This window comes from Orcinus orca, chromosome 13, assembly GCF_937001465.1.
Source record: "Orcinus orca chromosome 13, mOrcOrc1.1, whole genome shotgun sequence".
Lineage (NCBI taxonomy): Eukaryota > Metazoa > Chordata > Mammalia > Artiodactyla > Delphinidae > Orcinus > Orcinus orca.
Genome location: NC_064571.1, coordinates 52,329,377 through 52,354,606, shown reverse-complemented (window position 1 = coordinate 52,354,606; position 25,230 = coordinate 52,329,377). Strand labels below are relative to the sequence as shown.

Sequence of the window (25,230 nt, the reverse complement as noted above, 5' to 3'; positions counted from 1 at the left end):
GATGAGTTCCAAAATGATTTCACATGAGGATTATTTGGACGGATAATATTCATTTGGACACACTTTGCAATGTTTATTTTAATCTCCTCTTTTATTTGCTTATAGTCACTCTCCCCTATATCCTGTTTTTCAGAGGACAACGTGACACACAGTAAATGATGGCAGGCGGAACGCAACCAAGTAACAGATTGTGTAGTGTTGGCTTAATGTTGTAGAATCTTAGGGAGAAAAGAAGAGTCTGGAGAGTCAGCGAAAGTTTCAGAGACCAGGTGAGATGTGATTGAAACAAGGAATGGACTTTTAGACAGGAGATCAGCAGAAGCCAAAGTACGGAGGTGATGTGGAACAGGGAGATGGAGTGACAGTCCATCTTGAGGGATGTGAATTCAGGGAGTAAAATTTGTCAGTCTCCCTCTCACTGACACAACCAAAATCAAACTTTTTCCTGAAATATGATCTCCTCCATATCTGGGCTCTGCTCATTCTTCAGTCTCATTTCCCCTCCCCCATCCCTAACTTGCCTTCTATATTAAGGAACTTGAAGTGCTCCAATATTCATTTGTTCATTCAGCAAACAACAAAATCCCTACTATGTGCCAGGCACTGTGCTAGAAGGTAAGGATACAGGCCTTCATAAAGCTTATTATCTAATGGGAGAGGTTAAGTAGGTAAATAGGCAATTATAACGCAGCATGACAGCGTTATGGAGCAAATAGGGGGTGAGGGTCTAGGAAGGCTTCCACAGAAGAGACTTTAAACCTGAGACCTGAATGGTGAGTTAGAGTTAACCACACTAAGAAGCGGGTAGGGAGATCTTACGAAGAAGAATGATGGGACAATGGGAGCAGCCCGTGCAAAGGCACCAAAGACTGAGAGAGTGTGCACTTTGGAGGAACTGAAAGTAATTTCCTATGATTGGAGGCTGAGAATGGAGAGAGCCAAGGCTGCAGAGCAAGCAGGGGGCAAGTCACGCAGGGCCTTGTAAACGGTGTTAGAGTCGGATTTAACCCTAGGAAAATGGGGACATGGGAAGCAAGGAAGAGTGCATCCCATTTTTGTTTTAGAGAGATCATTCTGGCTGTAAAGCAGAGAGTGGTTTGGGGTTGGTGGGGAGAATGAAGGCAATGCTGGAATTAGATGACCAAGATGCAGAGAGAGAATGACCTCAACTAACCTAGAGGCAGTGGAAACAGGATTCCAGCCCCTAACCTGAAGATGTGGATTCAGCAGGCTGAGGGTGGGGTCCAGGCTCATAATTTGTGGGGCCCAGTGCAAAATGAAAATACAGGCCCCTTTGTTTAAAAAGCAGGAAACGTGTTTTTTCTTGCTTCTGTGGTCTCTCTTTCCATCTGTCATTGTGTTTTTTTAGTTGTTATTTAATGTTTCAGTCCCTTAGGCATGGGGATACTTTCTGGGCAGGTACAGATCTCATAATGCCCCAAGTGCCAGGCCCAACACCTGAAAAGTGCTTAATATCGTTAGTCACCAGGATTATGCAAATAGGCTAAAATTTAAAAGAAGACACACAGATGGCCAACAAGCACATGAAAAGCACAACAAGCACATGCTCAACATTGCTAATGATTAGAGAAATGCAGCTCAGAACTACGATGAGGTATCACCTCACACCCGTCAGAATGGCCATCATCAAAAAGTCTACAATTAATAAGTGCTGGAGAGGGTGTGGAGAGAAAGGAACCCTCCTATACCGTTGGTGGGAATGTCAGTTGGTGCAGCCACTATGGAGAATAGTATGGAGGTTTCTTACAAAACTAAAAATAGAGGAAGAAGATGTGAGGATGCAAGTGGAGGCTGGAGCAATGCAAGGTCAGGAACCAAGGAATGTGGGAAACCTCTAGAAGCTGGAAAAGGCTCTGAAATGGACTCTCCCCTAGAACCTCCAAAAGAACAAGCCTTCGACTTTCATTGTGCAAGACCCATTTTGGACTCTGACCTCCAGAACTCTGCTGTAGACTCCTTACCCTGCATGTGTGATGAAATGCTGTGAGGTCGGCCATAAACCTTCAAGAACTAAGGCTCCCACCCAGGTGGAGGACAGAATGATGATGTTGACCCTCCTGACTTCAATCAACTAAGGCTTGGACTCTGTCGACCTTTGCCCCAATTCTGTGCTGAATTCTCCTCTGCTCAAGCACCCTCATGAATATGCATGTACCTTTAGCTTAAAACGTCCCCAGTTTTGCTTTTCAGGGAGACACTGCTTTGGGAAAATCCCTAGTGTTCTCCTTACTTGCTGCAAGCAATAATAAATCCTTCCTTCTTCTCCCCTCCCTGCAAAAAAAAAAGAAACTAAACTAAACTAAAAATAGAGCTCTCATATGATCCAACAATGCCACACTTGGGTATATATCCAGAACAGATAAAACTCTAATTTGAAAAGATACATGCACCTCAATGTTCACTGCAGCACTATTTACAATAGCCAAGACATGGAAGCAAGCTAAGTGTCCATCAACAGATGAATGGATAAAGAAGATATGGTGTATATATATACAATGGAATATTAATCAGCCAACAAAAGGAATGAAATAATGCCATTTGCAGCAACATGGATGGACCTAGAGATTATCATACTAAGTGAAGTAAGTCAGACAGAGAAAGATAAATATCATATGATATCACTTATATGTGGAATCTTAAAAATGATACAAATGAAATTTTCTACAAAACAGAAATAGAATCACAGACATAGAAAACAAACTTATGGTTACAAAAGGGAAAAGTGAGGGTAAATTAAGAGTTTGGGGGCCTTCCCTGGTGGTGAAGTGGTTAAAAATATGCCTGCCAATGCAGGGGACACAAGTTCGAGCCCTGGTCCAGGAAGATCCTACCTGCCGTGGAGCAACTAAGCCAATGAGCCACAACTACTAAGCCTGTGCTCTGGAGCCTGTGAGCCACAACTACTGGGCCTGCCTGCCACAACTACTGGGCCCGCGCGCCACAACTACTGAAGCTCATGCACCTAGAGCCCATGCTCCACAGCAAGAGAAGCCACCGCAATGAGAAGCCCGTGCACCACAACCAAGAATAGCCCCCACTAGCTGCAACTAGAGAAAACCTGTGTGCAGCAACGAAGACCTAACACAGCCATAAATAAATAAATAAACAAACAAATAAATAAATAAAGGTATTACTGTTTAAAAAGAAAAGAGTTTGGGATTAACAGATATACACTACTATACATAAAATAGATGAACAACTATATAGCACAGGGAACTATGTTCAATATCTTATAATAGCCTGTAATTAAAAATAATCTGAAAAAGAATATATATCTATATCTATATAAATCACTTTTCTGTACACCTTAAGCTAACACAACATTGTAAATTAACTATACTTCAATTAAAAACAAAAGACTAACCATACCAAGTGTTGCCAAGGATGTATTTAGAGTGTAAATGGGCTCAGTCATTTTGGGAACATTGACAGTAACTACTAAACTTAAACCTCCCTTATGACTCAGCAATTCAACTCTATTCAACTGTGCGTGCTCATCAACAGAGATGTATACGAATATTCATAGATCTTTATTCACAATAACTGAAACCCAGATGTTTTCTATGGCCTGGAGATGACCACCGGTCCATCTTTGATCTAAAAACTCTAAATTCTATACCTTCAAGAAAAAGTGGACAATGGGGAAAATTATGGGGACCCTTCATAAAATGTCTATTCCATACAGGGTACTTCAGGCAAGGATGGGGCTGCTTACTGGCTGGTAAGATTTTTTAAGGTTCCACGTTGTCCTCCACAGGCCAACAGGCTCACAGACTTGGCCTTGACTTCCTCCCTGGACTGGACTTTTCTTCTGAATTTTTCAGATCAAGTGAAATAACAAATTGTCACCAGACCTAGAATGCTCACTCCTTTTAGGAGTGGGGAGTTGGTTCCAGCCAGTTATGAAGTCTGGGTAGAGAATGTGAATGTTTCCTTTGAGAAGTAATATTAGCCTTAGGTTTGCTTCCAGCATGTGTTTTGGGTTTTCTCCCAGAGGTTTCAGTGAGGAATCACATGTCTCAGAGGTGAAAGTAAAAAAAAATTTGAGTCTTAAAAATCACACTGGGTTGGAAACTATGTAGTTAGCTTTTTGTGCTAAAAACAATTTTTTAAAAAAATTTCAAGTGTTTTTGTTTTTTCTCTCATTAAAAAAGTATGTGGCTTTATATACACATACACACTGAGGGGCGGTGTGGGGAGGTGTTCAGAACAAGATGTTTCTCATTCCATTTGTTTCAAGCAATAACTCAAAAGGCTCTGGAGAAAATAAACCATACATAAATAGTAGAAAACAGACTGCATCTTGTTGCTATGGCAACGCCCTACTTATATCACATTAAGCTGATTCATGTCTTTTCTCACCTCACTGTTAATAAATTATAGTAGCTGATGAGAATTAAGCTGGCTGGAAGAGTTGGCATGGGCAAGTTGCATATTAATTTGTCATCCAATCCTGGATATCCCTTAATCTTTTTTTTTTTGAGGAGAAAGCTACCTTTTATCTAACAATATATTTTTTAAAATTATTTTTATTGTCTTTTTTTTCTCTAAAAACTATGTCAACAGGAGTTTCAGGTTTAGATAATGGTTGCTTCCTGGCTGTTCCAGTAAGGCTTATGACTCTTGTGGAAGGAGAAAATGCACATGCGCAACAGAGCTGCGAAAGTTCCCTTGTTTCTTTTCCTGCTCCTTAACGCTTTTCACTTCTCTGTGCTTTTAGGGGCTTTAAACAAGCCTCTTCTCTTTTCAGCTGCCTTAATTCATACACATCCCCACATCCACACACACCCCAAGAGTAACAAAGTTAAAAGACAAAAGACTAGGTTGATAGATAGATAACAAAACAGGGAAAATATTGGCAACACACATAACAGGTAATGGACTAATTTCATTAATATGCCAAAAAATAAAACAACAAACAAACCATAAATTAAATTAAACAGAAAACCAAACCATAACAACAAATGAATGGACAACCCACTAGAAAATGAGCAAAGGATATGAAAATCAGTTCATTGCAAAAGAGAGGCCAACAAATATCTAAAAATCTGCTCAATTTCAATCATTATTAGAGAAATTAAAATAGCAAAGATGTGCAAATTTTCCTCCATGTTAGATAAGGGAATATTGACAAGCTCCATGATTTGGCAATGGATATGATGGGGGGGAAACAGACCCTTTTAGACACTGTTTATAGTAGTATAATTTGGCATAACTTTCATGGAAATAAATGTAGCTGTACTTATCACAATTTTAAATGCATGTTCTCTTTAACCCAGAAGTCCCACTTCAATGAATTTATTTATAAATATACTTGCATAAGTGATTAAAATGTTTTTACAACATTCATTGCAACGCTGATTGTACTAGCAAACAAAAACAACAAAAAGTCCCAACCTAGACAGGACTTAAATGCCCATCAATAGATGACTGGTTAATAAAATTGATTCATTCATCCTACCAGCTGTTTAAAAAGGGAAGAATTTGCAGCTACAAATTGCCAAGTTTTTGAACTGTGTTTATAATATGATCCCATTTATGTTAAAATATATAGATGTATATATATATATATATGCTCCTATATACACAAATTGAGAAAATTTAACTTTCATTTTCCACTCTTTTGCACTGTTTCAATTATTTTTAAACATGAAGACATATTACCTTTATGATAAAAAGCCTTTAAGCAGCATGTACACACACACACACACACACACACTTGTGTGTGCATATACATTTTCATATATATGTCATCTTTTTGTCACCATGAAGAGTTAGAAGATATATAAGATAGTTTTGCCCACAGTATAGCTGGGAAGACATAAAATTAATAAAAAATACAAAGAATACTACACAATGGAATTGATCATGTGCCAGTGGTATTCTAGGAAGTAAGAGAAGGAAAGTTACTATGACTGCAGTTAAGCATAGAAGATAGAGGCATGAGCATTTGGCAGCATCTGGGTACAAGACACTCCAAGATGTCACAAAGAGGAGTGTTCGCTACAGAGAGGAGTGGTGCTGGGTCAGCCTTACAGATGAATCACCCTCTGCAAGTCTCCTCTTTGGCTATAAAGTGGTATAAGACTGTGATGAAAATTATACCTGTCCTGCCTTTGGAAACTCCCTGCCTGCTGGCTGTAAAAAAGCACTGCTGGCTCATTTCTGTTAGGAAACGTCCAAGGTCCTGTAGACAGAGAGAAACTGTTTCATAATTAGTGTTGACCTGTGCATCAGTCGGTCAGGAACCCAAACTTTGTGTGGTGTTGATCCCTACTATTTGGACCTACTGCTTGAAACTCTGCATTAGTGGGAAATCCCTTTGGTTACTTTTACCTTTCTGGAGAAGCTAAGAATAATGATTAGGAGCATGGACTGCAGAACTGAACTGGATATAAATCCTGGGTGCATCAACTACTAGCTGTGTGTCCTTGGGAAAATCACCTAAACTCTCTGTGTCATGGGTTTCTATTTTGTCAAATGGGACTAATTATAGTTATCAACAATCTCATAGAGTTGTTTGAGGATCAAATGGCTGAATCACATACAAAGCAGGAAGAATAGTCTCTGGACACACAGTAGTTATTCACAATATTACTCACTCTCACTAGAGACAACAAGAATATCCTAACAACAAGTTTCCAGAGAGAGAAAAAAAATCTCACACAACACATAGGGAATAAGAAAATAATGACAGTGATAAGAAAATAATGTATAAGTAGTAACATTGGAAGCCAGAAGAAAAGGAATGATGCCCACAAAATTAATTTCCACTTAGAATGTCATGCCCTGGCAAATCGAGCCTGAGGACATGATAAAGATAGTTTCAGACATGCAAAGTCCCAAACTTTTTACTCTCAAGTGGTCTTTCTCAGGAAGCTGCTGGTATATATGTTTCATCAAAAAGAGGGACTAAATCAAAAAGGAAGTTGTGGAAACCTGAAGCAGAGGACCCAGGGCAGGAAAGCAGTAAAGGAATTCCCAGGTTGAGAGCTGTGCTGCAGGCCAGGAGGACACCAGAGTAGACCGCAGGAGAGACATGGAAAGGAGGTTATCTAACAGGTTTGACTGTGTGGGAAATTGTACTGAAAGGCCCTCTTCAGAGGTATTGGGGGATATTGGAAGACCTAGCAGTAGGTTCAGGGAAAAGGAAGCAAATGAAAAGATAGGCAATGAATAAAGACAAGAAAATCAAAGTATCTTGCAAGAAAGGAAATGTAATAAGAGTATGCCACTCAGCTCAGCAGTGTGTAAGATTTATTTAACACAAAAATGAGTATGGATTTTTTAAAAAAAGATATATTAGAGAATGGGGAAAAGAGTAGAAAGTGTTTGAAAGTTAAAATATTCAGCTACCATAATAGGAAAACAGTGGATTATACATAAATCGACAAAACAAGAGAGAGTAGTGTATGTTCATTATTTGGAAACATGGTGACAAATGACAGAAGATATATCAAGTGGATGCCTTTAGGGTTGGGACAGGAGGGGCAGTCAAGACAGTGACTGGTGTTTTCTTTATTATATCACTGTGAGTACCATTTGAGTTTATAAGTTTACATAAATTTTTAAGCATTCTGCAAATCTAAGGTTTTGACACTTCCAAAATGACAATGTTTCAACTTTAGTTCAGTGTCTATGAGGCCGTAAGAAACTGATGTCTTAAAATCAGTGGATATGTTTAAAGATTCTGTTCTAACAAAAAGAGACAAGTAGAGGAAATGTAAGTCTTCTATTATCATTACTTTTCATCTAACTTTCTAGATTTAGCCTTCAAGAGGTTCATTAATGCCTTAAAACTTTATCATCTTATATTCTTATTTTAGTTAAAATCTGTTTAAGGGCACAGTAAAAGATGGGAAGTTTACATAACTGTGACACTAAAACCAGGATATTGGGGGAAAAAAGAAGCCATAGCTCAAATTCACATAAGATATAGATATAAAAATCCTAACTCATTACAACAAATTAAATGTAATAAGAGTACGTTAAAAAGATAAATATATTTTGAGCAATTAGCATTATTCCCAGAATGTAAAGTTGGCTAAAAATTAGGAAATTTATAACTCAACATCAAAAAAACACACAACCCCATTAAAAAATGGACAGAAGACCTTAAGAAACATTTTTCCAAAGAAGATGTACAGATGGTCAATGAAACGGTGTTCATGAAAAAGAGGCACATGAAAATATGCTCAACGTTGTTAAGCATCAGAGAAATGCAAATTAAAACTGCAATGAGATATCACCTCACACCTGTCAGAATGGCTATCATCAAAAAAACACAAATAACAAGTGTTGGCAGGAATGTGGAGAAAAGGGAACCCTCATACACTTTTGGTGGGAATGTAAATTGGTGCAGCTACTGAGGAAAACAGTATGGAGCTTTCTTAAAAAACTAAAAATAGGGCTTTCCTGGTGGTGCAGTGGTTGAGAGTCCACCTGTCGACTTAGGGGACACGGGTTCGTGCCCCAGTCCGGGAAGATCCCACATGCCGCGGAGCACCTAGGCCCGTGAGCCATGGCCGCTGAGCCTGCACTCCGCAATGGGAGAGGCCACAACAGTGAGAGGCCCGCGTACCAAAAAAAAAAAAAAACCTAAAAATAGAACTACCATATGACCCAGCAATTCTACTCCTGGGTATACATCCTCAAAAAACAAAAACACTAATTCAAAAAGATACATGCACTCCAATGTTCATAGCAGCATTATTTACAGTTGCCAAGATATGGAAGCAACCTAAATGTCCATCAACAGATGAATGGATAAAGAAGATGTGGCATATATACACAATGGATTACTACTCAGCCATAAAAAAAAGAATTAATTTTGCCATTTGCAACAACATGGATGGATTTGAGGGTATTATGCTTAGTGAAATAAGTCAAACAGAGAAACACAAATACTGTATGATATCACTTATATGTGGAACCTAAAAAATAAAACAAACTAGTGAATATAACAAAAAAGAAACAGACTCATAGATAAAGAAAACAAACTTGTGGTTACCAGTGGGGAGAGGGAAGTAGGGAGGGGCAAGAAAGGGGTAGGGGATTAAGAGGTACAAACTACTATACTATGTATAAAATAAATAAACTACAAGGACATATAGTACAACACAGGGAATATAGCCAATATTTTATAGTAACTATAAATGGAGCATAACCTTTAAAAATTGTGAATCCCTATGTTGTACACCTGAAACTTATATAATACTGTACACCAAGTATACCTCAATTTTAAAAAATTAAGAAATTCACTATATTAATAGACTACATGAGAAAAACGATGTGATCCTTATAAGTACAGAAAAGAAGTTTGATAAAATTTAACATCTATTATTAATCAAAACTCAAACTAGAACTGCATGGAACTTAACTTGAGAAGGGACATTTTTCAAAAACTAATAGCAAATATCTTGCTTTTTGGTGAACTACAAGTGACATTCCCCAACTTCTTGGGAAAGCCCATTAAGATCAGGAACAAGACCAGGAAGATAACAGATGTTATTTAACATTATTCTGAAGGCCCATGTCAAAATAATAACATAAGAAGAGGAAGCAGGAGGTTCAATTATAGAAAAGACAGATATAAAATTGTCATTACTTGCTGCTGATATGATCATCTATTGAGAAAATATGAAAGAATTAACTGAAAAACCTAGGATTAATAGGAAAGTTTAATAAAAAGTCAGATTACTAGATAGCTATCCCCCCATCAACTTTCACATATGCCAAACATGACCAATTAGAAAATGTAATGAAAAAAATTGCATTCATAATACTATAATAGAAATAGCATCAAATACTATAATAGTATCAAATAGCATCAAATACTATAATAATAATAGCATCAAATACTATAGCATCAAATAATATAATAGCATCAAATACTATATAATAGCATCAAATACTATAATAGCATCAAATACTATAAACTACCTATGAATAAATGGAAATTCAAAATATGATTCCCCATTAAAAAATTTCACAGAAAATGGGGCAAAATGTAAACAATTGGTAAAGGTATATCTTATACCATTCTTGCAAATTTTCTGTACTTTAGAAACCACATCAAAATAAAAAGTTACCCCCAAATTCAAGAGAAGTGAAAAAGAAAATGGACAATGTTGAAAGGGAAATGAGTAATCTGAACACATAAATAGAGACACTATCTCACAGCCTTAAGGAAAATTATCAAAAAAAAAAAGAGGAGGGGGAAGTTAGGAGTAAAAAGGTGATCCATGGAAGGCATATCTGAAAGTCCCAAAATGGGAATCATAGAAGTTCAAGATTTAAGAAAAAGAATAGACGGAAAAGATGTAATTATGAAAGAAGAAATAGAAAAAAAAATTTCCTGGACTACAGCAAGTTTTCAGATTGAAAAGGCTCACAAAGTAATAGGCAGAATTCAGGAAAAAAGAAACAAACCTGACCACATCCTAGTGAAATGTCTAAACCCCAGGGATTAAAAGGAAATCTCAACAAGCTTTCAGGCAGAGATGTGGTGCCTAAATGAAAAGATAATCAGGCCAGGTTCAGATTCTCATCTGCATTACTTGACTCTATATATAGTGAAACAACATATACAGACATTTGAAAGAAAGGACCACAAGTCAAGATTCCTATTCTGAGCCTATTCCTATTCCTATTATCATTATATATGAAAGTAACAACAGACATTTTTCGGACAAACAATGGCACAGAAAATATACAGACATATGCTCTTTCTAAAGAAATTGCTTGGGAAGTACTCCAACCAAATAAAAGTTAAATTCAGAACAAAGATCTCAAAATGGGGAAGGGGGAGGGAGAGAATAAAAGAAGTGAAAAATTAAAAGTGTTCAAATAATCTCATCTTAGTGGTGGGAAGCATAGTTACCAACTGATCAATCCAGCAAAATTAAGGAAAGGGAAAAAGAGAAATCATAATAAAGTATCTTAATAGGTGTAAAATAAGATGAAAGTATTAAAACTCATATAAATCAGTTAAATTCCCTATAAAGACTCAAGTATTTTGTGTCTAAAATAAATGTGCCAGGAACAAAATGATCAAGGTTGAAAATAAAGAGTCAAATAGATCATGCAAACACAAATGAAGTGTTATGGCTTGTATCATGACTCCCCAAAAAGGTACGTTGAAGTCCTAACCCTCAGCACGTACCTCATTAGGTACTTCAGAATGTGACCTTATTTGGAAATAAGGCATTTATTTATTGATAGACTGATTGATTTCAGAGGCAATCAAATTAAAATGAGGTCATTAGGGTAGGCCCTAATCCGATGTGACTGGTGTCCTTATAAAAAGGTAAAATTTGGACACAAATGCAGACCTACACAGAGGGAAGACAGTGTGAAGATGCACAGGGAGAATATGGCCATGTGATTAGAGTGAGGCATCTACAAGCCAAGGAATGCCAAGGACTGCCAACAAACACTAGAAGCTGGAAGGGGTAAGGAAGGATTCCTCCCTAGAGACATCAGAAGGAACATGGCCTGCTGACACCTTGATTTCAGGCTTCTAGCTTCTAGAACTGTGAGACAATAAATTTCTGTAGTCTTAAGCCATCAAGTTTTTGGGTTTTTTTGGCTGCCTTAGGAAACTAATACACAAAGTAGCAGAAATGCCTAAGTTATCATCAGATAATGTAGATTTCAAAGTCAAAAACATTAACTGTGACAGAATAAACAATTTATGAGGATAAACAATAGAACTCATCAAAGAAGATGTAACATTTTTTAACCAAACATCAACACAACAAAACATTTATGGCAAAATTGCTCAGAAAGTAAAGAACTTGATAAAGTACTAACAAATGGGAAGGGTATAATATTCCTCTTTAAGAATTTGGCAGCCCAAAAAAAAAAAAAAAGAATTTGGCAGCCCAAGTTGACAAGAAGTGGATAAGGGATGAACAGGACTTGAATAAGACAAGCAACAAATTTGATGTGACACAGACAGACAGACAGGTTGCTAAGGAAGTCACACATTTATACCCACAGCTATTTGGATATGTAAAAAACCCTGTAGCTTCTTAATTTCTTATAATGATCTAATCATCTTCACGAGCTCTTCCTGACTGGCACTAAAAGGAGTAGTACTTACCTTGGCTAATTAATTGTATCTCAGTCTCTCTGGGATCTTTTGTCTCTTGGGTATATACCCAAGTTTCAGACTTCTTCTTCCACTCCCTATCACTCTTAAAGAAGGTATCTATTATGTAGCAGAGGAGGGCTTGGAGCTGTGTGGGCAGGATCTGGTGCTGTCTTCAGAGCCATCAGGTTTCTGTAACAATGTCCCTGGCTAGGTGGAACCATTGCTTATGTCTGTAGCTGGTGGCTTCATTATCCTTCCCTGGGCCCAGACAGGCCCTAGTGGCCCTGCTTCGGATTTAGCAGTCACTGTGTGTTCACTCCTCTGATCAAGCTGGCATCAGACCACTAGCTTTGGCTTTGGCTGTCCACTGGCAGCCTCTGTGGAGGGGTCAGCTCAACCTTCATTCTAGAAGCCAGCCACCCACCCTGGGGGGGCATAGAGAAATTTCTGATTCCCTCCCAGACCATACAGATGGTGAGGGAGGCCAAGGATCCAACTTGTACCCTTTCTCTGCCTAGCTTCACCATGCAATCATGCTTATATTGTCACGGTCAGGCTTTTCCCCACATGATGGTGAGGAGGGCAGTCTGTGGGGCAGACACTCCGAAGAGTTCTAAATGGAGGGAGTGGCACAAGTCCACTCTGAATTCAGATTTTCTGACTTCCTATTACTTGGAGCCACTCTACTCCAACACCAATACCAGCATCACCCTCTAAACCACTCCATCTGAGATTTCAGTCTGGAGAAAGGTGGTCGAGACATGGATCTTTCCCCCTTTCCAATATAGAGAACAAGACCAAGAAAGGAAAAAAAAGTGATCTCCTAGCAAGGATTTCACAAACTAAGCTCTGTCTACCCATGGTTTACTTTAAACTCAGCATGCAAATCGTTGAAGCCTGGGTTTGGATGTGCTAATGAAGCATAAGAAATTTAGAAAATCCTTTTCTCTCCAGGAAAAGCGTGATTTCTAAAGAATATTGTTTTATTTTAGATTTTTTAAAACCCTATTTTGGTGATCAGAAAGATGAACATAGACTACCACTTTCTCTTTTATCCCTGCTGTAACTGTCCAAATTCCTACCTAAGATAAAAGATTACTCTGGGGAATGGGAGAAAAACACACAAATGGAAATATAAAAGAGAAAAGCACATTCATTTAAAGCATAAATGTTATCCTTAGTTACATACGGGTTTCTATAAACAGAGAAAACACATTCTTTTAAATTGCTTATGGAATATCTATAAAAATTGATCATGTACTTGGCCCAATGAAAACCTTAATAGGTTCCAGAACACAAAGATTTTACAGGCCAAATTCTCTGCCCACAATTCAATTAAGCTAGAAATCAAAAGAAGAATATAGAAACATAACAAAATAGAAACACTTAACCACTTCAAAATTAAAGAATGTTTTCCAAAATAGCCTCTGAATCATAGAAGAAATAAAACCTGAGATTACAATTTATTTAGACATTAACAAAAGGATAAAAATTTATAATAAAGCCTACGGGAAATGGCTAAGGATGTATTCCAAAGAAATTTTATAACCGTAAATGTCTTTATTATTTTATAAAAGGAAGAATGAAAACAAAGATAATTGATATAGTTAAATATCCATTTATGATTAAAAGAAAAAAACACCTCTCAGCAAAATAGGACAAGAAAGTAATTTTCTTAATCTGACTGTTCTGTTAATCTATATGCTGTATAACAAATCTTGTGCACCATCTGTGGTATTCAGGTGTGGTTCAGGGCCTCATAATGGCTCAGGGTCTCATAATGGCTCAGGGTCTCATGATGGTGCAGTCAGTTGGTAGCTGAGGCTGTGTTCATCTCAAAGCCTTCTTCTCTCACATATTTGGTGGATTCCTGGGCTGGGAAGATTCAGACATTGGGTGTTGGAACAGCTGGGGTACTTCAAGCATCTCTATATATATGGGGTCTCTCCATATGGTTTGTATGTTTTGATTATCGATTATTGTGTAACATCACCCCAAAATTTACTGGCTTAAAACAACAAAACTTATTTATTATTTCTCATGGACTCTGTAGGTCAAGGAATTCATGGACATCTCAGCTGAGTGATTCTGGGGTCTCATAACGTTGCAAACAGATGGTTAGGGCCGGGGTCGTCTTTAAGTGTTCTTCACTCACATGTTAGGTGCCTGTCTGGGAAAGTCTGAACATCTGGAGTCTGAAACAGCTCCTTGGGCATCTCTAACTCTGTTTGTTCTCTCTACATGATCTTTCCAGCATGGTGGCTTCAACGTATCTGGACTTCTTACATGGCGGGTCAGGTCACCAATGGCACATGTCCCAGGAAAGAGAATTAGGCAGAAGTTGTACCATCTTTTATGATCTAGGCTTAGAAGTCTATAGAGCTATAGAGCTTCACATTCATTGTACTCTATCAGTTAATTCAGTCACAAAGCCCTCTCCGTCCCCATTCAAGGAGAGGGTATATAGACTTCACCTCCTCATGGGGGAGTGGCAAAGTTCTAGAAGAACATGTGGAACTGGAAATACTATTGCAGTCATGTTTGGAAAATGCTATCTGCCATAGTGACAAAGATACCCCCCCCAAAAATCCCTCCAACAACCAGGATGCTTAATTTTGAGACACTGAAACTATTTGCTTTATGATTGGGAATTATATAAAGATACACCTTATCATTACTTTTATTCAGCATTGTACTAGAGGTCCTAGCCTATAGAGTAAGAAGACAAAGAAATAAAGAGTATGAGTTGAAAAAAAAAAACACTGAAATTATTTGGAGACAATATTGTTGTATAGCAGAGAATCCAAAAGGACATCCTAATAAATTATTAGAATTAATAAAAGAATTTAGCAAGATTGCTAAATACACCAATATACAAAAACCAATTACATGTCTATGCATCAGCAATAAGAGTCAAAATATAGAGAAGCTGGGAAAAAATAAAGAAGGGTAAGAAAGAAAAAAACCTATATACCAGCAAAGAAATAGAGCCTAGAAAATAACATATAACTAAAAATCATTGATGGATGAGCCAAATACATGAAACTAAATAGGGAAAAAAACCTCAGGCATTTATGGAAATTTAGTGTATGATAAAGGTAGCATTCAAAGAGGAGATGTACTCAATAAGTAGTCTTGACACAAATGGCTTAATATTTCAAAAAATGTAAAGTTAAAATGACTATTCATTTTTTTACACCAAAATAAAATCCAGAGGATCTAAAACATAAATTAAAAACTAATAAATAAAGCCATAAAAGCAGTAATGAAAGCAAAATTAAAGGAAATATATCATTTACAAAAGCATCAAAAGTTTAAAACATTTAGGAATAAATCTAAGAAGACATGAAGACCTCTACCCAGAAAAATATAAAACATTACTATTAAAGAGGATTGAAATGGTCGTGTTAATGAACTGGTAGATTCAATATTGTAAAGATGTAAATTCGTTCTAACTTGTTCTATAGGTGTACTGTAAACCAATTCAAGATCCCAACAGGTTTTTACAGAAATCAACAAATGTTTATGGAAGGGCAAAGGACCAAAATTAGCCAAGACATTCCTGAACAAAGACGGTAGACTTGATTTACCAGCTATGAAGACTTACTATAGTAATAAGATAATCTGGTTTGGAAACAGGGAGAAAGAGATTGAAGAAAATGAGAGTACACAGAAACAGACCCACAGATATGCAGAATCCTTGTTTTTAAACAAAGCTGGCATTGCAATCCTTGAGGAAAGAAGGACTTTTCTGCACATCACAGTAAGACACTTGGACATAATATATAGGGAAAAAATTGAATGAAGAACTTTGTAAATTATATTTGAATGTTTTCCTGTTAGAAAATTATATACTCCTACCCTTTGCCGTATGATTTATAGTGCCTTCCTTTGGGAGGAGTATAATTCCCCATCTCATTGAGTCTGGCTTATACACTTGCATATGCCACATCTACACAGATTAAGTGTAGTAGGGTCTTGCTCTTTCCTTCTGCTACAAGAATGGTATGTCCCATAAAGGGGCTATTCTTTCAGTCTGGGTCTCAGAATGAGAAGACACATGGGACTTGGAATGAGAAGACACCTGAGGTAGAGGTGAAGCAGCAGATCTGCAGTTGCTGACATTAATATGAGCAAAAAATAATGTACGTTGCCACTAAAATTTTGAGGGGTGGGTTTTTTGTTACTGCAGCAAAGCTGACTAATAGAGACATTTATGTCACTCCTTACACAAAAATAAATTCCAGGGGGATTAAACCTGTAAATATGAAGGGAAAAACAATAAGCATTTAAGAAGATGTTACAGGGAGCATGTCTTTATGAACCTAGGAGAGGGAAGATATCTTGTTTTTGTTCACGTGTAGTCTTCTTGTCTTGAATCCTATAATGTTATTATTACTGTTTTATGCAGTCAATGCTTTTTTATATTTACCTACATATTTATCACTTCCATTGATTTCATTGGTGATTAAGCTACAGCTTTTTTGACTTTTGGGCAAATATTTATTAGATTTCCAGTTACTTCTTCCTTTTGACTTGGGAAACTGTCTTTTAACTCAACTTCTTCAGAACTTCAATGATGTGTATTTTCTTTACAAGATTAACTCTCAAACAGTGACTTAATTTCTAAGTCCCTCATGTTCTGTTAGGCTTAGGGGCACACAGCAAGAGAGCTGAGTTACACTTGATTTATATTGATTTTTTCTCTCCTTGCATCTTTGTAAATCTTTTTGTTACTTGAAAATTACACATTATATAAACTGAGAATGGTTTTTAAAATACACAGAGTGAAGCAAAGTACCTATGTATAAATGGTTAATTGTATAAACAGAAAACACAGGCCCTTGATATTTGTCCAGACACCTAAAGTCATGACTTTGCTGTAAGTAACCAAATTTTCAAATACCACCACAAGATACAATTTCCCCCATGAGTTGTAGTAAATTATTACTGTAGTTTTAAGTTCTTTCAAACTTTTGAAGAGTTTCTAAATATAGCATGAGTCTTTTATAAACCTATTAAAATAAATAAACCTATCCTACCTTATATAATGACTGAAGTAACAGTAACTATAAACATGGTCTGAAACTGCAAAATTCAGTCTTTGCTGATGTAATTGTGGTTGCTCAAAAGTGTTGTGAACAAAGAATAAGTCACAGATCGGAAGGGTCCTCCTGTCCTTCTGAGTGATTAGGCAGCATCGGGTTTGGGAGAAGTGTGGGAAGGGGGTGATAGAGGAAGATACAATACGAAAGAAGAAGCCCAAGGACCCACCTCAGAAGGCATTCGTTTTTTAAAAACTTTATTTATTTCATTTATTTTTGGCTGCATCGCGGCATGCAGGATCTTCATTGAGGCATGCGGGATCTTTTGTTGCGGCATGCGGGCTTCTCTCTAGTTGTGGCATGCGGGTTTTCTCTCTCTACCTGTGGCGCTCAGGCTTAGCTGCCCCGCAGCATGTGGGAATCTTAGTTCCCTGCCCAGGGATCGAATCCACATCCCCTGCATTGGAAGGAGGATTCTTTACCACTAGACCACCAGGGAAGTCCTTCAGAAGGCATTCTTAATGGTGTAAGTGCTTCCTTTAAGAACAATATGACTGGGCTTCCCTGGTGGCGCAGTGGTTGAGAGTGCGCCTGCCGATGTAGTAGGCACAGGTTCGTGCCCCGGTCTGGGAAGATCCCACATGCCGCGGAGCGGCTGGGCCCATGAGCCATGGCCGCTGAGCCTGCGCGTCCGGAACATGTGCTCCGCAACCGGAGAGGCCACAACAGTGCTCAGAGGCCCGCATACTGAAAAAAAAACAATATGACTGAGAACTACCTTTTGTCTCCTTTGCAACTCTATTATCCATTTCCTGGCATAAAGATAACACTAAATGTATTGCTGAAACAAAGTAATTGTCTTTGAAGATAGGCAGACTCCCTGTGAGTTGAACACTTCTGTGCTAGGACATGTTTCCTGTATGAATTTTTTTTGGGGGGAGGAGTGCCACGTGGCATGCGGATCTTAGTTCCCCAACCAGGGATCAAACCTGTGCCCCCTGCATTGGGAGCATGGAGTCTTAACCACTGGACTGCCGGGGAAGTCCCCTGAATGCATTTCTTTAGCTTGAGAGGAGGATCAGCTGAAGCCACCTTCCCTATTATCATCACATTATGCAGATTGTTGAACAAACTTTTACTTTTGGTGCTTCGATTGCAGCAGTAGAAACTATACCACTATTGCTTCATAGAGATGCCTCTACAGACCTCCAAATCTTCTCCTGAGTCCCATTTTTGTGAAAGGAAATTATTTTCCATGCATTTCCTCAGCTACTAGTTAAAGGCTTTTCATATGTCACTGAAGTTTTATTGTTTTGTTTCTCACTTGAAAAGTTGCTAAACAGTTTCATAAACCAAATTTATTCCCTCTCTCTCTCTCTGTCTCTCTCTGGAGAGTATATGGGAGACTCGTCATATCATTTATCAACCTCAAACAACAGAGATATTGACAAGGGGTTATAATTACCCCCAAATTATTTTCTGCCTAAGAACAGTCACTTCCCTAGATTTGTCACCTTTTCTTCAACAACATTAGGACTAAAGACTATTTTTCCTTGCAGGGCTCCTTTCACAGGCACAAAAAGAGAATTTTTATACCTCTTGGGATTTACTGCATATGCAGCTGATAAAGAACAGCAAGATTGCATTGAGGTGAGGCTGCTGGGCAGCAGGCTGGGCACACCTCCTGGATTAGTACAGTGACTTTGGATACTCCAAACTTGTGGCAATCTATTCACATTTGTGCTCTCACAAAATTGCGAGTTTCTGCCCGTAATGAAACTTCAGGATCACCCAAAGATAGTCAAACCAGAAAACATTAAGTCTAAAAATGCTAATGACCAGGTATTTCCAAAAATATTGAGTTTACTTGGAATTCTCTGAGCCTTCAAATAACTGAATCTCAGAGTTAGCATTTTACATAGTGCAGTATATTTCTTTTCCCCCTGTTAAAGTCAAGAGAGAGCAGATTTCATATCTGCTCTAATAAGGAAATTGGAGACTTAGTTCATTGAAATTTAGATGACATCAAATACCAAGACCGACATGAGAATTATTAATTTGCTGCTCAGACTTTTGAACTCATTGGCTTTTCCTCTCCTCAGAGCATTAATTCTGAATACAAAAGAATCCATTAGATATCTCTGATGCCAGTTTTTATAGTTGCTTTAAAACAAGTTTTCCATGTTCTAGCCTTCTTATAAATAGCTGTCTCCAGTGATGGAGTATGTTAACTTCCAGAGATCAGAGAAAGAAGAGGAGTTTAATATGAATTGTAAAATCACCATATATGCTATATCTTTGGGAAAATTTCAGGTATATAGAGTTACTTGGGTCCTGGTTGTCCAGGTTTTTGTTTTTCTTTGCATCCTTTTTGAGGAAAATACCTCTCCTGATCATGCCACTACTGGAGGTAAGGCAAGGGAAAAGATTCAGTAGAGTTATTATCTTTTCTATTCATCAAAGTTTGCTAAAAAGAAAAGGCTTTGCCCAGTGGCATGAATTATGGACTTTGAGATATTACAGTGACTCTGGGCTATCAGTGGAGATCCCAGGATACAAAGGAAAATTATGTTCTACCTTTAGAACTTTACCTTTGTGTTTTGCCTTTTAAACAACGCACATATAAAAATTAATGATGATTAAATACTCAACAAACACCTACAAAATGTACCAAGGGTAATTTCTAGTATTTCAAGAAAAAAATTGAGTTACATTTTTATTTTATTTTACTTAAAAAAATTTTTTTTTGGCCATGCCGCACCTATGCGGGGATCTTAGTTCTCTGACCACAGATCAAACCCGTGCCCCTGGCAGTGGAAGTGAGGAGTCTTAACCACTGGACCGCCAGGGAAGTCCCCTGAGTTACCTTGTGAAAAAGCTATAGATTTTGTTTTTTTAATATACATTTTATGGTTATTCCAAAGATAATTTTAAGCTATGGTATAGCAATGAATGCTGTATTCTAGAAGTGGAAGAAAAAGAACGAGTAATGATACTATCAGTCTGGGCAATAGCAAGCAGCCCCTCAATCTTTATGATAAATGTTTATTTCTTGCTCTGGCTATATGTCCACTCTGGGTTGGTGGGAGGGACGTGGGTGGGTAGGGGTTCTGCTTCACATTGTTCTCACTCAGGGACCCAGGCTGGTGGAGATTCCACCATCTGGATAGTATTGGCCACTGTAGTGGAGGAAAGTGAGATAAATAATTAATTACACACCAGCTCTTACATGCTTACGCCCAGAAGAGGCATATGCCACTTTACACATACGTTATTAACCAGAGTTTCATGGACATCCTTCAAGATGGATTGAGTCTAGGAGGAGAGAACAGGATATTGGTAAACAGTAGTAATGCCTACTGTAACTGTTTCCACTAACACATCCAAAGAAGAGAGTACTTGCCTACCAAAATGTTCACGCTCCACTCCCACCCACAGGATCAGATTCTGGGTGTGCAACTTGTGAATTTGTACAGAGTCCCTGCTCAGAAGGGCCCCACACTTGGGCTTTAATGCTTTACTGTTGCTCTTTTGAAATTCTTAATAAGTTTATCCTTGAATTTTTATTCTTAATTGTAGTCCAATAGGATAATGGATCGTGTGTTTGAACAGAGGAGATACATACAGTATGCACGTCCACTGCTGTTCCTCACCACCTCCTCCGCATATAGCATTCACAATGCCTCATGAGCACAGAATTTCAGTGGATCCACAATGCATGGGAGTTCAGTGAGACTCAAAGCAAGTACAAGGTGTTATGTCTACAACTGAGTAAGCAGGGGTACTGACAGCCCTAAGAGGCTATCAGAACTTGATCTGAACACAGAAAGAAAGTAATGCTGTTCTAAGAAACACCAGCCACTAAGGAATCCAATCACATTCTTTCTTACTCCTGTTACTTCCCTGTTTTAGCTAACCAATACTGATAAAAATTATGACATAGAAGGAAAGGAAAAGATAGGGCAACCCACACCTTCTTTTTTTTTTTTTCCAGTCCTTTCTTACTATCAGTAGAAGGTAGAGAGTGTTGGTAGAATGTGTGCATATCAAGATGTGAAATAAAAACAGTTGATTTAGTTCTGGGCAGTGTTTCCATGTTCTGGTCAGAACAAGATACATATGCATGTGTATATGAGTTAGATGCTCTTATATTTGCATCTGAAACTGGCATTGCCCAATGTAAAGACGAATGGTAAATTTTATGCTAATAATTTAAAATTTTACTTTCTCTTTACTTAGAATGACATAAAATAGCAAATAAAAACACACCGTAACAAGTTAAGAGAAAGACCACAGAAGACAGGAAGAAGTTTTACTGCCTTTAATGGCATTTGGCGGGGCAGGGGGTGGGGGGTTGCTGCTTTATGAACAAGAGGCACTGCATTTTCATTTTGCTCCGGGCCCTGCAAATTACGTGGCTGACCCTGCCCACTCACAAGTCCCAGAGGTGCGATGTACAGGAAGTTAGAATGAATAAATGAGTGTTAGGTATAAAGAGTGAGCTCAGAGGGATCTTAGAGATAATCTAATCCAGTAATTTTCAGATTTCTTTTAGCAGCAAAACCCATTCTTCAGAGTGAAAATCCAAAATGGAAAACAGAAAAATGCAAACTGCTTTGGTTCGGAGGGGACGGCTGGCAGGCTTTAGCCCTGTCCACTTGACCTCTCTATTCCTACCCTTAGGTGGCTTTTTGAGTGGGAATGAGGGGGTCTCTATGAAACCCCTAGAGTTCCTCAAGGCACAGTGGGGAAATCTCTGATCCAGAGGGGCTCATTAAGTGACATATCCAAGCTCCTAATTGCTAATTTAACCCTCTTTCTTCCGCTCCCTATCGCCACCCCAATCATATAGCAACCCTAAAGTATGGGGAGACCATTTGATGGCCCTGGCACAATGTGAATACGCTTATCTTAAAATGGGGATGGTAATGCCTACCTCAGGGAGTTAAGTTAAGGACTGAATGAGATACTGTAACTAAGTAAATGCTCAATAATTAATAGCTGCAACTTAATCATTATTATAGTTATTATTCAAACCTAGAATCCTAACTTCCACAGAAATTAATGGAGGCTAGTAAAACATCTGTCTTGTTTTTCAACCTTTAAAAAATTTTTATTTTTAATTGTGGGTAAATTACACATAACAAAAATGTACCATCTTAACCATTTCTAAGTGTACAGTCCAGTAGTGTTAAGTGTATTCACATTGTTGTGCAACCAATCCCCAGAATTTTTTTCCTCTTGCAACACTGAAACTGAATATTCATTAAACAATAACTCCCCTTTCCCCTCACTCCCCAGCCCCTGGAAAACACCACTCCACTCTCTGTTTCTAGGAATTTGACCACTTTAGGACCCCATATAAGTGGAATTACCTATTCTAAGCAACAGATAAAAGGAATAAGAAACTGTGAAATGCACATATATATATATATATATATTTGTGAAGAAGGCATGTATTCCTTCTTTCCACAAAAAAGAAAGGCAATTCAGAGACTTCAGAAAAAAAAAAAAGAAATTCAAATTAAAAAAAAGAACAAAACTGTACCAACAAAACAAAACAAAAAAATATGGTCTTAAAGTGAAGCAAATGCTATAGGTGTGAATGAAAGACTTTTCACCATATGACTGTTATTTCATTTTCGTTTTTGAATCATATGAATATATTAGCTATACAAAAACAATTTGAAACAAACTAAGAGGTAGCATGGGTTTGAGAAAGAATGCAAGTGGACTTCTCACTAGGAAACTTCTCAAAAGGATTATGACATTGAAACCATAGTGTGGTGTAGTGAAAAATATATTTGTTTTTCTATCTTCATGTGAATTGCCTTCCTCCCCTTTCTAGTCCCAATCCCCTAACCACAACATTCTCTTTTGCCTTTAGCTGAAGATGGTATTTAAGTTGAAGGCTTTGGCCATTTCGGTGAATTACTCAGTTTTCCTGGGCCTCTCCCATTTATACATGTTATTAAACTTTTGTTTGATTTTCTCCTGTTAATCTCTCTCATGTCAACTTAATTCTAGACCAGCCAGAAGAACCGAGAAAGGTAGAGGAAAACTTCTTTCTCCCTGACAAATGTATTTAATTCATGGCAGAGAAACTTAGAGAGAACCTCACCATACCTAGCAGTGACAGGTGGTGCTTACAGGGAGAGGAAAAGTTCCTGGAAGGCAAGCTGGTTCTAAGCTTAACAGACAATTACTTATTTCTTTAAATTTTAGGTCTTTTCATCAAAGGCCCCTTTGATCAAAAACTTTCTCTCGTGGGTTTACAGGATACTCATAATTACTATTTTTCAAGGTACAACCATAACTCATCCTGCTCCTCTTAATGTAGAGATTGTGGTCTTAACAAAAGACTCATGTGTTAAAGAAATGTCTATTTATTTTCTTCCAATACAATTATATCAGATTGTGGGCATGGCTCACAGTGGGTTTGCATGGCAATTGCAGTCAGCGTCGGAGACCTCTGTTCTGGCTGGAAAATGTGGTCCTATGAGGTTCAGTGGCTTTCTGCTTCTATGCCAGGAGTACAGGACTCTGCCCAGTGTGAGGACCCTGGTACTGAGGACCCAGTCGACCTAGGGGCACCACGCAGTAACCCTCTGCATTTCTGGCCTTGCTTCTTCCTCAAGGCCAGAGGGATTCTTTGTTCCCCATCCCTGCAGCATCTAACCTTTGATCTCTTGATCTCATCTTATCCTGGAAGAAACCACTTCCCACCCCGCTTGTTTTATTGCCATTAAAGGCACTTTGCAAAGTCTCTTCAATTCATTTAAGCCTTTACAAAAGACAGGAAAAGCCCCTGTCTTGGAGCAGCTCCTGCTTTCCACTCTCCTTTCTCCACAAGTTTCCTGTGTCGGTTCTCTTCTCCTCTTTCAGAAATCTCTTGAAAACTCTCATCTGTGGATGACTTGCCCCTCCCATTCTCTTTGCTCTTATGGTTTGTTTTTTTTTTTTCTTTTTGTAAGAGCTCATTTGACTTGGGTTTCCTGAGGAACAAGAAGCAAACTTGGTACTTATTCCACCAACAAGAATTTTCATTTGTTAAAATGATTCCTTCGCTCTACAAAAGATTTACAGGCAGGGTTCTTTGTAGGCAGTCCTCTCCATGTACAGAGAGCATGCCTAAAATCTGTATACACAAGTTGAATATTCGGAAGTTGAATCATCTTGTATGTTATAAGGGAAGATTTGTTTGCAGAAAGCCAGAAAAATGATAAAATATTTAAGTGTATATTTTTCTTCAAATATAGTCTTCAAATTATTTCCAGCTTTCATGCATGTTGTTTAACTCTTTTTTAATAAATTTATTTATTTTATTTATTTATTTTTGGCTGTGTTGGGTCTTCGTTGCTGTGCGCCGGCTTTCTCTAGTTGCGTTGAGCAGGGGGCTGCTCTTCATTGCAGTGAGTGGGCTTCTCATTGCGGTGGCTTCTCTTGTTGTGGAGCACAGGCTCTAGGCACGTGAGCTTCAGTAGTTGTGGCACGCGGGCTCAGCAGTTGTGGCTCACAGGCTCTAGAGCACAGGCTCAGTAGTTGTGGCGCACGGGCTTAGTTGCTCTGCAGCATGTGGGATCTTCCCAGACCAGGGCTCGAACCCATCTCCCCTGCATTGGCAGGCGGATTCTTAACCACTGGGCCACCAGGGAAGTCCGCATGTTGTTTAATCTTGTTCTTCTTATTGAAACACACAAAATATTGGCTTAAGGTCAATGGACATAAGATTGAAGCTAAAAATGTTTTGCTTTTAGCATTCCTAATAATTTCCATCTTTCTGCATTTTGTTGTTTTTGAGCTCTACTTTTTACTCTTTTTTCCCCACTTAGCACTTAATTTATAAAATAAGAGCAAAATGCAAAAGAAGAATTCAAATAATTGCAAAACAGCATTGGACAAGCAAAGACAGAGACTGTGCCAGAATTAAGCCACGGATAGGCCAGCAGTGCATGCAGAAATTTAAATGCTCGTGTTACTGAGTCCAAGCTCGCTCTGCTCGCTGCACAACAGGCCAATAAATCGGGAGACAGGTGTTGAGGCAAGGAACAGAGACTTTATTTGGAA

At 38.2% G+C, this 25,230-nt stretch overlaps 1 long non-coding RNA gene across 12 annotated transcripts in view; it reads right to left on the bottom strand.

Annotated features, from left to right (window-relative positions):
• The window catches only part of LOC125960884 (uncharacterized), a 323,923-nt gene that overhangs the window by 176,443 nt on the left and 122,250 nt on the right, over positions 1–25,230 (bottom strand). For 9 of the 12 annotated variants that reach the window (XR_007470997.1, XR_007470992.1, XR_007471000.1 and 6 more), the window contains one exon: positions 6,127–6,208. The exons of the other annotated variants lie outside the window; for them this stretch is intronic. This is a non-coding gene — a long non-coding RNA (uncharacterized LOC125960884). The remainder of the gene's footprint in view (positions 1–6,126; positions 6,209–25,230) is intronic. 12 annotated transcript variants of the gene reach the window in all.